Raw genomic sequence first — 18,502 nt, forward strand, 5'->3', positions numbered from 1 at the left:
ATAGAAGTAGGAGCCCACCACATCTATGATGATACCGGGTTTTGTCACAATTATCGTTATAGAAGTGTCATATGTATGACAGAAAAAAATTCATTCGGCCCAAAATGTTACGGATGTGTCTTTTTTTTGTAGTGTTTGAACCGCCAAATCGGGTTGCAGTTTTCATGGCCGGAACATAGCCCACCTTGCAATCTTCATCCACAACAGCAATGATGTCCGGATCAGCAGCCGCGGCAGGAGGCCCGGCGCACCGGCCGGCTCAAGTTCTCTCCGGTTTGTTGGATGCTTGGGCGACCTTGTTAACCACGGCAGTTACCCCGGAGACACACGATCAGCATAATGCGGAGGTTACCAAGCTAAAAGACCAGATAACACAGGCTAAGAAGGACCTGGTAGCTGAGGAAGTTAGGATGGCTGAAGAACAGGCCGCTTTAGATGCCCAGTCGTAGCAGATCCAGGCGCAGAATTACCGGCTCATGTTGGATCAGAATGCGTCAAACGACGTGATGTGAAGGAAGTACCAGTCTCGTATGCCACCGGTCTTCGAAGGACTGAAACTCTTCAATACGCTGGGGGCTGGGCCAAGTAATCCGGCAGCCGTAAACCGGACCGAGGCACCTAGGGCAGCGCCGGATCAACTACGGATGACGGACCCGCCCCGACGCACGGATAATCCGCCGCAATACGTATCAACACCACCGGGTCATTTTTCTAGCCCTTTGGATAACATGATTGCTGCAGCATCTCGCCTGGCAGCTATTCCAATGGAGGGCGATTCACTGGCGGCGGTTGAGACGCGGCGGGCCAGGGATCTTCTTCAAACCGCCGTTGTGCAGCAGCAGGCTTATTCCTATAGCCGAGAAAGAATTCATTCAACCCCTCGTCCGAGCAAAAGTTATAGGAGGCACATAGATGAACCAGAGGTGTCCAGCAGTGCGCGGCACCGTGATGCTCCTCAAGGGCCCAATCCGGCGCGCGGTGGGGCAAATGCTCAGGATGTGGTGGATAATGGCAGAGCGTGAAGGGAGGCTGCATTAGCAGCACAGTACGCGGGTCATCGTCAACCCGCCCCGGTTCAACCAGCAACGTCAATAGAGCGAGGGAACGGACTTGCCTTCAGTTCCTGGGGAGTGCCGTGTCTCATTCCGGCCCTTCGTAATGTGTGATTGCCTAAGGATTTCAAGGGTCCATATAAAGTGCCTAATTATACCGCCGATCAACCTCCTGGGGCGTGGGTTGAAAGTTATGAGATGGCAATGGAGATGCTGGATGTGGATGAAGCGACATGTGCGAAGTACTTTACCATGATGTTGGAAGGAACAGCCCGCACTTGGTTAAAGAGCCTGCCCCCAACTCCATCGGATCATGGGACGAATTGAAGGCCCGGTTTATAGCAAACTTCAAGGACACATGCAAGCATCCCATGTCCATTGTGGATCTAGATGCACGTGTCCAAGGAGAGAACGAATCAACAACACATTGGGTGCACCTGGTTTCGGAAGTCCTGCATTCGTCGGACCCCATTACGGCTGGCACAACGGTCTTAACGTTGGAACGTAATTGCCGGTTTAAGTCACTGAAAATGAAGTTGGGACGACTCAAGCGCCACTGCAATGATATGGGAACACTCATGGCAGCCTTGGTTAAATATGTCGATTCTGATAATACCAAGGATCCCGATTCTGATGAGGAGAAACCAGAGAAGGGAAAGAAGAATGGCGGTGCAAAGGGACATCAGCACAACCAAGGGAGCCATGGGAACAATGGTAAGCGCAAAGCCGATAATTCGGATTTTGTGGCTAACACCAATGTGCAGGGCAATATGCAATGTCGTAAGGGTAAACTGCCCCAGCGCGGTGGAGGTATGAATCTAGAGCGTCTGTTAAACCAACCTTGCCCAAAGCATGGGACCAAGGAGGCTCCCGCAACACATCTCTGGAAGGATTGTTTCATTATGAAGGAGTTCAAAAACTCTGATCTTTTTCGGTATGATCAGGGTCGTCTGGCGGTTCAGGTCCAGGTTTTCATGGTGGCGGCGGTTCAAACTCTGGATTTCAGAATAACCAGGGCAATCAGAACAACCAAGGTGGCAACAACCAACAGAATAATCAGGGGAATCAGCAGCAATCAGGTTTTCAGAGTCACCCAAAGCAGTTGAATGGCGGGAAATATCATGTCTTCACCACTAGCTTGTGTAAGCGCGACTAGAAGCTTCACAAGAGGGCAGTTAATGTTGTTGAACCGGCAGTACCCCGTTACTTATGTTGGTCCGAGCAGCCCATTGTGTGGAGCAGAGAAGATCATCCGCCCCGGGTTGACAATCCGGGTCATCTGGCTCTAGTAGTGGCACCTCAGGTAGGAGGTTATAAATTCACCAAGGTGCTTATGGATGGAGGAAGCAGTATCAACATCCTGTATTATGAAACCTTTTGCCGCATGGGGTTGACAGATAAGAATCTTAAACCGTCGAACACTGTTTTCCACGGTGTAGTCCCGGGTAAATCGGCATATCCTGTTGGCAAGATAGCTTTGGAGGTGGTGTTTGGTGATGATCATGATTCCAGGTCTGAAACATTGACCTTTGAAGTGGTGAAAATCCAGAACCCATATCACGCCTTGTTTGGACGGCCGGCTTATGCAAAGTTCATGGCAAGGCCCTGTTATATTTATTTACAGCTCAAGATGCCAGGTCATAAAGGGACCATCATGGTGCACGGGAGTCGTAAGATTGCTTTGGACTATGAAGAGGGTGATACGGCTTATGTTGAGTCGGTTTGTGCAACAGAAGAGTTGAAGTTCTACAAGGACACTATTGATCCGGCGGATATGACTCCTCTGAAGAAGCCCTCCACAGAGCATGACCCGACCCTGAAGTTCAAACCGGCTGATGAGACTAAACTTGTTGATTTCGTTCCTGGCGATTCATCTAAACAGTTCAGCATCATCACAAATCTAGATCCGAAATAGGAAAGCGTGTTCATCGAGTTCCTCCGTGAGAACCGGGAAATTTTTGCAAGGAAGCCTTCTGACATGCCAGGTGTACCGAGGGAACTCGCTGAGCACACTCTCTATATTGATCCCAAGTTTAAACCGGTCAAACAGTTTCTTCGCCGCTTCAACGAAGAACGACGCAAGGCCATTGGAGAGGAAGTAGCCCGGCTGTTGGCTGCTGGTTTTATCATTGAAGTTTTTCATTCAGAGTGGCTGGCCAATCCGGTGCTAGTGCTTAAGAAAAATGGCACTTGGCATATGTGTCTGGATTACACAGACTTGAACAAAGCTTGTCCGACAGATCCTTTTTCTCTCCCGCGTATTGATCAGATCATTGATGCTACGGTGGGTTGTGAGCGTTTGAGTTTTTTGGATACCTATTCCGGTTATCATCAAATCAAAATGGCAGTTAAGGACCAGGAGAAGACAACCTTCATCACTCCCTTTGGAGCCTTCTGCTATGTGTCTATGCCATTTGGGCTCAAGAGTGCCCAGGCAACCTATCAGCGTTGTGTGCAGAATTGTCTTCATACTTAGATTGGGTGCAATGTTCATGCTTACATGGATGACATTGTGGTAAAGTCCAGGAAGAAGGAGACCTTGATAGATGACCTCAAGGAGACCTTTGACAATCTTCGGGTTTATAAAATGATGCTCAATCCGGATAAGTGCGTCTTTGGTGTTCCGGCAGGCAAGCTCTTAGGCTTTCTGGTGTCTAACAGAGGCATTGAAGCTAATCCGGAAAAGATCAAAGCAATTACATACTTGGCTAAACCGAAGTGTATCAATGATGTTCAGCATCTGGCAGGTCGTATTGCGGCCCTAAGCCTATTTATCAGTCACTTGGGAGAGAAGGCGATCCCTCTGTATCAAATGTTGAAGAAAACAGACGATTTCGTCCGGAGTGACGTAGCTAATGCAGCGTTTGAGGACTTGAAGAGACAGCTGGTTGAACCGCCAGTGCTTGCTGCTCCAGTTGATAAGGAACCACTGTTATTATATGTGGCTGCTAATGCTAGGGCTGTCAGTGTAGCCATTGTGGTGGAATGCAAGAAAGCTGGGAAGGAATATCCGGTTCAAAGGCCGGTTTCTTATATCAGTGAGGTGTTAATTGAGTCAAAGCAAAGATATCCGCATTGGCAGAAGCTAGTGTATGGGGTCTTCATGGCGAGTCGGAAGCTTAAACAGTACTTTCAGGGCCATCCCATCACAGTGGTCAGTTCTGCTCCTTTGGGGGATATAATCCAGAATAGGGAGGCAACTGGCCGGGTTGCTAAGTGGGCTATTGAGCTTGGACCACACGGTTTGAAATACATGCCTCGCACAGCAATCAAGTCCCAGGCTCTTGTGGATTTCATCAACGACTGGACAGAGTTGCAGGCACCAGAAGACAAACCAGACAGCACATACTGGACTATCCACTTTGATGGGTCCAGACAGTTGGAGGGCTCGGGGGCTGGAGTTGTCCTTACTTCCCCTCGAGGTGATAAAATTTGTTATGTTCTCCGCTTAATGTTTCCTTGTACTAACAATGCAGCTGAGTACGAGGCCTTACTCCACGGTCTCCGTGTGGGCAAGGAAATGAACTTAAGCCTGGTTCGCTGCTTTGGAGATTTTGATCTGGTGGCTCAGCAAGTTTCTGGCACTTGGGATTCTAAGGATCCCCTCATGGCGGCTTACCGACGAGAAGTTGATATTGTGGCTGGTCACTTCAAAGGTTATCAGGTTGAGCACATTGATCGGCGCAAAAACGAAGCGGCAGATGCTTTAAGCCGGCTGGGGTCTCAACGTAAACCGGTGCCGCCCAATACCTTTCTGGATATCCTGCATAACCCGTCTGTGAAGTTATCCACAGAGGAGGATTTAGCTATTCCTGATCCGGAGGCACAGTTGGTTGCCGCTTTACATATAATTCCGGATTGGACGGTTCCATATCTGGCGTATATGAACCGAGGTGAGTTACCAGAAGATGAAGTTCTGGCCAGACAGGTAGTCCGGCGGTCCAAGTCCATGGTTATTCACAATGGCGAGTTACACCGTTGCAACGTTTCTGGCGTATTCCAACGTTGTGTTTCTCCTGAGGAGGGACAAGACATCTTGTGTGAAATCCATGAAGGTGATTGTGGTCACCATGCCGGTTCAAAATCCTTGGTTGCTAAAGCTTTTTGTCATGGTTTTTACTGGTTGACGGCTCATGCCGATGCTGAGGACCTGGTAAAGCGGTGTGATGCTTGTCAGAAGTTTTCTCGCCGAGTTCATGTTCCGGCTCAGGAGCTATGGATGATTCCAATCACTTGGTCGGTCTCTACTTGGGGCTTGATATGGTGGGTCCTTTTAAGCGGTCCAAGGATAAGAAGACCTACCTCTCGGTGGCGGTTGACAAATTTACTAAGTGGGTTGAAGCAGAGCCAGAAAGCAAATGTGACGCAGCCACGACGGTTCAATTCATGAAAAAGTTGATCTTCCGGTTTGGTTTTGCACATAGCATCATTATAGATAATGGCATGAACCTTTCCAAAGGTGAGATGGAGGAGTTTTGTCAACGAGAGCACATCCGGCTTGATGTGGCGTCCGTGGCTCACCCCCAGTCTAATGGTCAAGCTGAGAGAGCTAATCAAGAAATCTTGAAGGGTATCAAGCCCCGGCTTATGGTTCCTTTGAAGCGGACGCCGGGTTGTTGGATGGAAGAGTTACCATCTGTGTTATGGAGCATAAACACCACCCCAAACCGATCTACGGGTTATACACCTTTCTTCATGGTTTACGAGGCAGAGGCTGTCCTCCCAAGTGATATTCGTCATGACTCGCCCCGGGTTGCCAATTATGTTGAAGCGGACAATGAGAAAGCACGCCAGGAGGCACTGGACCTGTTAGATGAGAAACGGGACATGGCTTTGGCTCATTCGACGGTTTATCAGCAAGACCTGCGGCGTTATCATAGCCGCCGGGTTAAAACAAGAACCTTTCAAGAAGGCGACTTAGTGCTCCGGCTCATCCAGGATCAGACCGATATCGACAAGTTATCCCCACCTTGGGAGGGGCCCTTTGTGGTCAGCAAGAATCTGCACAACAGATCATACTACCTCATTGACGTTCGAGAAGACTCACGCAGCTCTGAGGAGGAGACCCGGCGGCCGTGGAACATAGCTCTCCTTCGGCCTTACTACACCTGAGTTATAGGCTCCTCTTATGTACATATTTTGACAATGTATATATTATGATCAATATAATAAACCGCATCCTTGCTACAAGCAGGGTCTCTGCCGTTTTTTCCAATATCCTTTCATTACATGGGGGCTTCAGCTGACAAAGCGGAGTTCTACCTTGTTAAACTGGCTATCACGCCACAATACAGCTTGGGAGCTTCACACCCAAGGGGCCAAAGAGAGTCTGGATGCTCTGCACAACTCAAACATAGGCACCCATTGAGCACAGTTCACAAAATTACTCGGGGGCTCTTTGTGCACTGCAACAAAGAGTTTGAAAGGACCCTTATAATATGCTATCAAGCACAGCTTGGAAGCCTAGTGTATTCACCTAAAACCCCGGGTTAACCTGCCTTCATCAAGTAAGCCACTCCTATCCAGGTAATCTTGGCATGACCCGCCGAACGTTTGACAAGTCAATCTTATACAGACCCTGAACTTGTCAAAGTTAAAACGACGATTGGTTAGTTGGAGGTCCATCTTAAAAGACTTTGTCAAATGGTTTAACTCAGCGGCCAGGCAGCCCATGAAAAGCCTCGAATTTTGGCCTGGCAGCCCTTGAAAAGCCTCGACTACACGATTTTATTTGCCTTTGTCAAGATTTCTTTCTCTTGTCGTCTTTTATGTTGAACCGGTGTCTATTGACCCGGCATGGCTATCAGTCATTCTAATCACCCGGTGTTTGTTAGCCCGACTTGGCTTTCAACTACAAGTTGTCAGACCATCTTCATTATTAAACCGGTGTTTCTTAACCCGGTCTGGCTTTGACTACATGTCGCCAATCTGATCATCTGGTGTTCATCGTAACCCGGTATGACTTATTACACACTAGCACGGCATGGTGGGAGTTATCAACACTCAAAGCATTGGGTTTTTAACCTTACTACAATCACGTTGGTAAACCAACAGTCTCATTTCATATCACAGGTATGATCTATTTTTGATATTTTTACAGAACTTGGTTATCTATCAGGTTTTGTATTGGACATTATGACCCGTCCGGCGGTAAACCGCCCAGACAGATTTTTTATGCAGACACAAGGATTGCATAATATTATAAAGATATATAAGCCAGTGCTGCAAATATCATGGCGGATCAAACAAAGTCAGGTATCAGTGCACAATGGCAGCAGATCAAAGTATTCCAACTAGCCTATTACAAGGCGCTTTCAATCCCAAAATAATGATTGTTTTTTACACAAGAGCAGTCTGTGCAAATCAACCCGGTTGCCGGATTAAGACTCATCGCTAGGTTGACGTGAAGTTGATGGATCTTCTGGCGCCGGTTCAACCTCCTCCTCCCCACCCAGTGGCTGGAAGTCAATGGTGGTCCAGTCAATCCGGGTTAAAGCCTGAAAGACAACCTCTTCACTTATAAGATTGGATGGTTCAACGTCAGGGGTGTAAGTGTGCTTACGGATTGGCGGGATAAGATTCTGCACTTCTTTCATAGCAGTATCAACCCGTTGGTTGTTTTCATCATAAAAAGACCGATGAACTGACAAGTTAGCCTCTTCAGCCAATTGGCTTGACAGCGGACGCATCTCCTTCGTCAGGGCTTTGAGGGCTTCGTTATCAAATGCTGACCCGTTTTCTTGTTCATCCGGAAAGCTCTTGGCGATATCAACTGGATCCAGGTCAGCTATCCATGCTTTGGCCCGAGTCAGTGCTAACAAAGCACCAGCCCTGGCAGCAGATCGCTTCATCTCTTCTATCTGTGTCGGCGTCATCGACAGCTTGGCTAGTGTATCTTTGATCTATGTTGGTGCCGGTTTGTTGTATGAGACTGCACAAATAACTCGTTGGGCACCGGTATACAGTTGCTCAATCAACGTATATACTGCCTTCAGCTTCATCCGCATGTCAGAGCCCAGACGAGCAACACGGCTACCTATAACGGTTTAAGAATTTGATGTTAAACTGGCAATCTCAAAGGTGGTTATTCAAAGAAATTTTGACAAGAATATTTACCAAATATTGCAGAGGTCATGGTGTTTACTTGGCGCTTTAACCCAGTTAGTTCTTCCGCCACCGGTTTAAGAGCTGACGCGGCGTCTTCAGCCCGCTTCAACAACGCAGCCTTTTCAGTTTCCCAGCTGGCACGTTCATTCTTGAACCCTTCCTTCAGTTGTCCCATGGCTGTCAAAGCGGTTTTAAGTTCATCTTTGGCCTTGGAAGTCTCTGATTGCTGAGAGTTGATATTCTCTTGAAGATCGGCAATCTGGGAGTCTTTGTTGTTTATGTTGACCTGCAAAAATCAGATGATGAAGATGATAATATTTTCTCAAAGTCCCAAGCATATAACCAGTTATACACTTGGCACTTGGGGGCTAATGCGGATTGCTTCTTTCCTGCTAACTATTCAAAGTCCCAAGGATCAATACAGGTATTAATCTTGGCACTTGGGGGCTAATGTGTATTTGATCAGAAAGTAAAAGGACAAAGGAATTGACAACATATAGTTTGGAACATGAAGTCCCGGTTCATCTTGATAAGATAAACCGGCCCTTGGGAACTACTAAGTTGAAGTGTTCTATATCCAAAAAGTCTCGGTTTATCTTCAAGAGACAAACCGGCCCTTGGGAGCTACTAAGTTGAAGTGTTCTATATCCAAAAAGTCCCGGTTTATCTTCAAGAGACAAACCGGCCCTTGGGGGCTACAATGGAGTTGACATACAGAACAAGAATAAAGTGTTGGAAAAATTACCTCATAGCGCTCCTTCATCATGTTCACTAAACCGGCCTCATAATCTTGTCTTGTGTAGAGGCGGTTTAGGAATCCGGAATGGAGCTCTTGGGCAGTAAGGTTCACATAGCTGGATAAATCGGTCTTCTCTTTTCCCTTGCCCATAGCAACATATTCCTCCTTGGCAGTGTGCTTGGATAAGACAGCCGGATTGCCTGGGACGGTGTGACCAGTACCAGTGATAATGACATCATCATCGCCACCTTTTGATGGGCTTGGCAGATTAACAGTATCCCTGGCTGGGCTTGGCGGATTAACAGTGTCCCTGGCTGGGCTTGACAGACTGATAGTATCCCTAGCTGGGCTTGGCAGGTCTTCATCCCTGGCCGGGCTTGGAGGATCAACACGAGGACTAGCCGGGTTAGCTTCCGGCAGATCAGCATCAGTGTTTTGACCCTGTGGGGCAGGATCATCCATGACAATATTGTCAGTATCTCTACCAGTGCCTTCTGGGGTCCTTCCCGGATCAACTTCTTCAGTGGGGGTACTGGTTTTAGTTTTCTTGCTCAGTCGGGCTTTGGCGCTACAATATCAGACAAAGGTTAGTATGATAAACCGACGCACGAAGGAAAAATCTGAAGGGCAGTATACTTACCCAGGGACGGTCTTGAGGGGAGGCAGTTGAGTGGTTGATGAACCGCCAGAGGAAGAATTGGAAGACACCCGATAATTCAAATCATACGGATTAACTGGGTATCGGAAGCAACCTGCCAAGGGATAAGGTTTATTAAAAGAGCAATAGACCTCTGGACGGCGTTTCCGGTTTGGAGTGTCTGATAAACCGGAAGAAGTGACTTGCTGGCCACTGTGCCGGGTTGTGCGACGGCCTTCAGGTTGCCGTGTCTTCAAAGAAAATTTTGGATCCAGATGAGCAAGAGGGTGAGAGTATTTTACTTTCCAAACTGCACGATGAAATTTTTGAACCGGCACATGATCTGAATCGGAGGAAAGGGAGATTACCTCAACATGGTCAGCACGACTGGCTTCCGCATCATCCTGGTAATAGTCATTGTCAATAAGGTGTACGAAAAATGAGCCAAGGGAGTCAAGTTCAACCTCTTGTTCCGATTCATCGACATCTTCGGGCGGATCAGAAGATTCGGCGGTTTTCTTCTTGGCTGCTCTCTTTGTGACTTTGCTTTTGGCACGAGGAGCCCTCGCCGGTTTATCTTGAGCTTTCCTCTTCCATAAGGAATTATTGGCCTATAAAATTGAACAAAGGTTTATTAGAACAGTGTTAAAGCAGAGGCGGATCAAAAGGCACAAAGTTAAATCTTTACCGTTGGCGGTTTGTTAGAGGCATAAAAAGGACGCAGCCCAGTTTTACCGCACTCGGCGATCGGTTCATCCAACATCTTCTTGACGGATTCAGTTACTTCATCATCAGTCATTTCAATTTCATGATACCGTTGAGGGTCCTTGATGTTGCCAGTATACTCATGCATCAACCCGGGGCGGCGGCTTAAAGGCAGGATACCCCATGAAACCCAGCAGCGAAGAAGATCGATGCCGGTTAAGCCATTTGCTAGGAATGCCCGGAGCTTAGCAAGTTGAGGAGCATAAGCCTGTCGCTCTCTGGCAGTGAGCCGCGGAGGTAGTGGATGGTCGTTGCTGAGCCGGTGAGCACGATAACCCAGCAGAGGGTTTTCGTCAGCAGGAGTGGTGTTCTGACAGTAGAACCAGGTTTGATTCCAGTCTTCGGATGGCTATGATGTTTGGCATGAGGAAAATCGACTTCTTTCCTCTTCTGAATCGATACGCCACCAAGTTCGGTATTGGGGCCGTCAGAGAATTCAGTTCGGCGGTTTAAGTGGAAGAAATCCCGGAAGAGCTCAATAGTTGGTTCTTCTTGAAGGTAAACTTCACAAAACAATTGAAAGTTGCATATGTTGGACACAGAGTTTGGTCCAATATTCTGAGGATGGAGTTGGAAGCTAGCTAGTACATCCCGGAAAAACTTTGATCCGGGAGGACTAAAACCCCGATCTAGGTGTTGCATGAACATGATCACTTCTCCATCTTGAGGTTCAGGAGGGCATTCAGGGCCAGGGACTCACCAATGAAGGACACTTTTCTTGGCCAAAGCGCCGTTAGAACATATCCATTGAGTTGAATTTCTGTGATCCGGGAAGGAACCCAGTTGCAAGCGGAGAATTGCTTGGTCATTTTGGAAGACAAACTGTAAAAGAGGTGTCAAGGCTGGTTTAAGATTCAAGGTTGATGTGCACTAAACCGATGTTAAACCGGGAAATTTAATCAAGGCAAAGATGAAACTTAAACCGGATACTGCTACTCAAAGTCAAGATGGCGGTTTAAGAGAGGGCTAACGGTATCTGGCGGATTATCAACTACTAAAGGTTAAACCGCCTTTAAACAGAAGAGGCAGATCTGAAATCTACTAAGTGTTACAGAAACAGGTTTCACAAAATGGTAATATAATTTTGGATCTACCATGGTTCGGTAAAGAAATTTTTCTAAGACCTACAATGGCGCTAAGCAGAACAGAGAAGGTCTAGAGGGGATTTATCCAGGAACAGCAAGATGTTGTAGAACGGCAGACTAAAGCTCTGGATCTACCGCAGAAGGAAACTATCAGGCCTAGCTAAGATGCAGTAAGAGGCCAAGGGGAAAAGTGGAGAAGCACTGATGAACAGCGAAGAACACAGATGAACACGAAGCCCTAATGGAGATCTAGGGTTAAGGAAGGGAGTACTTACCAGGGCCACACAGCGGCGGAGGAGTATCGCCGGATCCCTGGTACGAACAGGGTGATGCAGCGGCCTAGTCGGTGCAGATTTGAGGGTTGACGGCGGCGGCGGTGCTTGAGCTCTTCGGGCCGCGAGGAGGAAGACGAGAGGCAAGGGGGGGAAATGGAAAGACCCCGGCCTTATTTATAAAGAGAAGGGGATAAGTGGCAGGCGCAAGAATCGAGGAGCCTGAAGCGGCAAAAGAGGGCGCAGCTGTCGCCTCAATCTTCGGGAAATAATTAATGAAGGGAATCTTTATTATCTTTTTATACAGAGATGACGTCATGACAATTCATTGCTGTGTTCAGAGGATGACGTCACGGAGGTTTACCAAGGTTGACAGGGAGAAGTCATGATGCCGGTTTACGAGAATCATAAGAAGATGTTCACGGAATTTTTCTAAGTATTGAAGATTGACATGAACAGGTTCAAATCAATCTGGGGCCTAATGTTGAGGATATAGCTACTGAGTGTAAACTGCCCAGGAGGGCCGGTTCACGCTCAATTGTACTGAAGCCCATGAAGACAAAGATGGCGCTTTACTAATGAAGCTTAGAGGCCCAAAGCCCAAAGGCGGATTAGGGCCCATAGTTGTAAACCGCCATAGTTGTATAACTTGTATTGTAAGTTAGGGAAAGGGGGAGATCGAGCCGGACACTTGTATGAGCCATCCTCGGGACTCTGTAAACCGGCCGGGCGTCAACCTGTGTATTTAAAGGGACGACCCGGCGGTGGTTCAGGGGCAAGAAACAACAACTCGAGACCCAGGCAAAGCATATTCGCTCCCTGGTCATCGAAATCCAATCAATTCCATCACAACTAGACGTAGGCTTTTACCTTCATCGAAGGGGCCGAACTAGTATAAACTCTCGTGTCCCTTGTCCGGTTTAACCCCTTCAAGTTAATCTCGTTGTGATGGCTCCACGACTAAGTCCTTCTGTTAGGACATCTAACGTGTTATTTCCACGACACCTTGTGTGCTATCAAACATCACAATGTAACTGGTGATTATAAAGATGCTCTACAGGTGTCTCCGAAGGTGTTTGTTGGGTTTGCATAGATCGAGATTAGGATTTGTCACTCCGTGTATCGGAGAGGTATCTCTGGGCCCTTTCGGTAATGCTGATCACTATAAGCCTTGCAAGAACTATGACTAATGAGTTAGTTGCGGGATCAAGCATTACGGAAAGAGTAAAGAGACTTGCCGGTAATGAGATTGAACTAGCTTTGAAGATACCGACAATCGAATCTCGGGCAAGTAACATACCGACGACAAAGGGGACAACGTATGTTGTTGTGCGGTTTGCCGATAAAGATCTTTGTAGAATATGTAGGAGCCAATATGAGCAGCCAGGTTCCGCTAATGGTTATTGATCGGAGATTTGTCTCGATCATGTCTACATAGTTCTCGAACCCTTAGGGTTCGCACGCTTAACGTTCGATGACAATTTGTATTATGAGTTATGTGTTTTGGTGACCGAAGTTTGTTCTTAGTCCCTGATGAGATCACGGACATGACGAAGAGTCTCTAAATGGTCAAGAGGTAAAGATTTATATATTGGAAGGTGGTATTTGGACACCGGAAGGGTTCCGAAGTGTATCGGGTACAAACCGGAGTACCGGAAGGGTTACCGGAACCCCCTGGTGGAAGATAAGGGCCATATGGGCCATGGGAGGGAGGCTAACCAGCCCACAAGGGGCTGGTGCGCCCCCCACAAGGAAGGAGGCCGAATTGGACTAGGGAAAGGGGGCGCCACCCCCTTTCCTTCTCCTACTCCCTCTCCTTCCCCCTTTCCACCTCCGTAAGAAGGAAAAAAAAAGAGGGGGGGGGCAAATCCTACTAGGAGTGGAGTCCTAGTAGGACTTCCCCCTCCCTTGGCGCGCCCCTGGTGGCCGGCCTCCTCCTCCCTCCTTTATATACGGGGGCAGGAGGCACCCTAAAGGCACAACATTGTCTTAGCCGTGTGCGGTGCCCCCCTCCACCGTTTACTCCTCCAATAGTATTATCTTAGTGCTTAGGCGAAGCCCTACTAGGATCACATCATCAACACCGTCATCACGTAGTCCTGCTGACGGAACTCTCCCTCGACCCTCTGCTGGATCAAGAGTTCGAGGGACGTCATCGAGTTGAACGTGCTAAACTCGGAGGTGTCGTACGTTCGGTGCTAGATCGGTAGGATCGTGAAGACGTTCGACTACATCAACCGCGTTAACATAACGCTTCCGCTTTTGGTCTATGAGGGTACGTGGACACACTCTCCCCCTCTCGTTGTTATGCATCTCCTAGATAGATCTTGCCTGATCATAGGAATTTTTTTGAAATTGCATGCTATGTTCCCCAACATTTTATAGCGTCGGTTTCAGGGTCAGTGGGGCCACCAGGTGGGGAGCACCCACCTGGGCGCGCCTGGGGGGGCAGGCGCGCCTTGGTGGGTGCTGCCCACCCAGGTGCCCCCCTCAGGTATCTCTTGGCTCCAGAAATTCTCTTTATTGATATAAAAAATTCTCGCAAAGTTTCGCTCCATTCCGAGAACTTTTATTTCTGCACAAAAACAACACCATGGTAGTTCTGCTGAAAACAGCATCAGTCCGGGGTTAGTTTCATTTAAATCATGCAAATTAGAGTGCAAAACAAGAGAAAAAGCGTTAGGAAAAGTAGATACGTTGGAGACGTATCATGTATCGTTGCTATTAAGGATAACAAAATGGGGTCTATTCCTACATGAATAGATCTTGTCTACATCATGTCATCATTCTTATTGCATTACTCCGTTTCTCCATGAACTTAATACACTAGATGCATGCTGGATAGCGGTCATTGTGTGGAGTAATAGTAGTAGATGCAGGCAGGAGTCGGTCTACTAATCTTGGACGTGATGCCTATATAGTGATCATTGCATGGATATCATCATAATTATTTGAAGTTCTATCAATTGCCCAACAGTAATTTATTTACCCACCGTATGCTATTTTTCTTGAGAGAAGCCACTAGTGAAATCTATGGCCCCCGGGTCTCTTCTTTATCATATTTGCCTTCAAGATCTATTTTTATTTGCTTTTATTTTCAGATCTATTCATCCAAAAACCCAAAAAAAATCTTGCTGCAATTTATTGTTATTATTTTATCTCTCGTTCCCGCGAGATCTATTTATCCGATCTACTACAAATTTATCTATCTTTTTACCCGGGAGGGATTGACAACCCCTCTTTTACGTCGGGTTGCAAGTATTTGTTCATTGTGTGCAGGTGCCGTTCACTTAGTGTTGCGTGGTTCTCCCACTGGTTCAATAACCTTGGTCTCATCACTGAGGGAAATACGTACTGTAGCTATGCTGCATCATCCCTTCCTCTTTGGGGAAATACCGACGTAGTTCAAGCCGCATCAGGGCTCGCGGCTCCGGTCGTCTCCGGCGATGGCGAGGCTACCGGTGGGGTCAGGGTGCAGTGCCGACTCCGTTCAGAGGGAGAGCAGGCGTCGGGGAGGTCTCCAGCCGCGGCGGCTAGGGAGTCATAGATCTCGGCGGCGGTGGTTGATCTTGGGGGACATGGCCACAAGGGCTCCATCAAGGAGTGGAGGCGATGGGGAGGAGCGCAAGAGAGTGGGGGGATCTTTGTGGAAAGGAGGAGGGGAGGGGCTCTGCTTAGCTCGAATTTGAGCGGAGCTCCGCAGTTGCCATGGTGGACGGCGGCAGACAGAGGCGAGGTGGAGGGGCTCCAATGGACTAGGAGGGCCGGGGAGACGGCGGTGAGGTGCGGAGGACCTCTAGGAGGCTATATATTGCTGGGGAGAGCTCGGGAGCGCTGAAGAAGCTTCGGCCGACTGGACAAGGAGGAGCACAGAGCTATGCGGCACTGGCGAGCTCGAAAGCGACACAACTACGGTGAGACAGGTCGGAGCAGTGGCACAGAGCGACGCAGGGGATCACGGGGGAGCTCTAGGACACGGCGAACACTCGCGAAGAGGAGGAACGGACGAGGTCAGGGGGCTCCACTTGCTAGCGCGCGCCGACGTGCATGCCAGCCATGCAGTCACCGCGTGAACTGGCGCACACGGTTGCACCCTGGCCGGCTGACCATGTCCAGTGTGTAGTCCCTCTAAGATAGGTTACAACTCTGGTGATTGCTCGAAGAAAAGCATTGTGGTTAGATGTGAATGATCCTCTGAAGTTTACTCTATTCAACTATTGCTTGAAACTGTGATCAACAGGGATGGGGAAGTGATAGAACAATATGTCTCAGATGTTTAGGGTAGGAAGGACAAGATCCTGTGAAGTTTGTAGGGATTTGGACCAAGTTTTAATACAGTTGCTTAACAGTTGCATAATCTGGTCCAGAATCAAGATCATGAATTAGCACTCACATGGATGATTGGATTAAGCTGAAATTTGATGTAGATGAGTTATTTGGGAATATTAAGATACTGTAAAAGTTTCATACCATTTGGGGATACCAAAATGGTACTTGCTTCACAGTGGCCCTCTCTGCAAAGAATCTAAGAAAAATTCTAGAGAAATATTGGATGAATGAAATGAGTCCAAATTTTCTGGAGAGGTTTTACATGGGTAAGATCATGTCCTGGTAAATTTTCAGAAATAATGAAGGAATATAAAATATAGTTGCTTCACAACCTGAAAATCTGACCAGAAACCAAGATTTGAAGGTGTGCTCACATAGATTATTAGATAGAGCTGAAAATTTGTGCAGAGGAATGATATGAGCACATGAAGGAGCTTGCAAAATTTCAACTCTGACAAAAACTTCTAGCTAGTAATTCCTTCACAAAGGCTTCCCTCTGACAAAAACTTTAGAAAAATGTTGAGGAATATTGGCTAGGCAAATTGAGTTGAATTTTTTCATGTGGCAATGATATGGATAGGAAAGAGTTTCCAAAAAGTTTGGGGACAAACAAGCAAATATAAATAACACTTTCTTTTCAAAAAGCCACTTATGGCAGAAGGAAAAGGAATATTTGTGAATTATTTTTTATCATGCCAATGAAGGGTTTTGGCATATCTGTGGAAGATATGACACAAACAATTTATGAGAATTATTTGGAAATTTTGTGGAAGACGGAAATATAGGTTGCTTCACAACCTAGAGCAAATAGGGTTATTCCTTTAATAGAAAAATGGATATTCCCGAGAAAAAGAATATTGAGGTTGGTCCAAGATGGGAAAGGGCATGATGTAGGGATGGTTTAAGGATGACAAGCCACTTGGGAGAGGAATCAAGGGTGATCTCTCCAGGTTTCAAGACCACATAGCCACAGAAAAGCAATCCAAATTAAAAAAATCCACAGAAAATCAAAAGAAAAAAGGGCCAAAAATCAAGGTGTGACACAGATGCTCTCCAAGTTTTCCACATGTGTAGTATGCAAACCATGTGGTTACCTTACAGCGTAGATCTGTCTCCTCTAGCGAACAAGAAGGTTAAGTTGTCTGATATGTAGTCTTGGGTGATGATTCATTCATAGTTAATGATACCGTCACAAGTTCGTGTCTTTTGTTTGACCTCAGTGTCAAACAATGGTGTGTTGTCATGCCTTGCGATGCATATAGGTTTTGTGGACTACACATGGCAAGTACTTTGCCCGGAAGGCCCCTTTTAAATGGCAGATGTGTGTTTGCTGATGGTTTTATCTACACATGTGAAGATGGAGGGCTTGCTGCTTATGAGCTACTTGAGGAAGGTAACTCTCTGTTGCTCAGCCACCCGATCTTTCTGACATTTTCATGTTATATGGATTGGGAGGGGGAAATGATGTGCCTGGATTATACTGGCAAAGACGACTCTGGTGCCATTATATTTTTTGTGGTGCAAGGTGGATATCCTTCATCCGACACCAAGCATGGTGTTCATATCGCCACTGTCCGGATTAAGACTGAAAAAACACTCAGCGAGAAAATTAGGAAACCGGTGGGAATCGACTCGTTGGACTGTGTCACACGTTTCGTTGAGCATGAGAAAGGAGCATTCAGTACCAGAAATTGCTTTGCAGCTGGCTCTTTCTGATATTTGAACCAATATCCCTGAAAATGACAAATGGAGGACGAGCTCAATGGAGGACGATTTTTGAAAATTTCAAATTCATAATTTTAGGTTTAACAGTTTTTGAAAACAAATACATGCATACCCAAAGACATGATGTACACGTGTGTAAATTTTCATGATGAGATAAGTTAAAATGACTAAATGAGTGCTACACACACACACACACAAAGAAAAACAAGTCTAGCATTTCAGCACATGCACTGCTCATTCTTAAAGTTCATGATTTTGTTTTTGGTGCAGCTCGCAATTCAAGGTATTTCATCACAAAATTTTCAAAATCTCAAAATTTCGATCTCCATGGAGCTCGGCCTCCAAAATGCCCTACTGTCCCACCTTACTTCCCAATGCTCCTTGGATATGCACATATTTTGGAAGCTGAAGGAGAGGATCAGACTTCAAGTGACACAGATGACAGTCTTGTTACTTCTATGCATTTAATTCTGTTTTGGTGGTAAAACTTGTCTGAGTTGTTTGGTAGAAATCCATATATTTGGTCCCTCGTAGAGCTATTTGTCCATAGAAAACAGATCATAAGCTTTCTGAACAGTACTATTGCATTGAAGTAGATCATTGATGCTGTGCTTTGTGGCCCCTTTAAAAAGAACTGGCACAAATCTTGATGCATAAATTGTATGGCTTGAAAGATTTTTTTTTGCGGGTTATATGGTTTGAAAGTTAGACATGACTTGACTAAATGATAATAAGCAAAACTATTATTATCTTTTAGTCTCTGTTACTTAAAAAAGAATAATGTTCATTTT

This window comes from Triticum dicoccoides, chromosome 7B (assembly GCF_002162155.2).
Source record: "Triticum dicoccoides isolate Atlit2015 ecotype Zavitan chromosome 7B, WEW_v2.0, whole genome shotgun sequence".
Taxonomy (NCBI): domain Eukaryota; kingdom Viridiplantae; phylum Streptophyta; class Magnoliopsida; order Poales; family Poaceae; genus Triticum; species Triticum dicoccoides.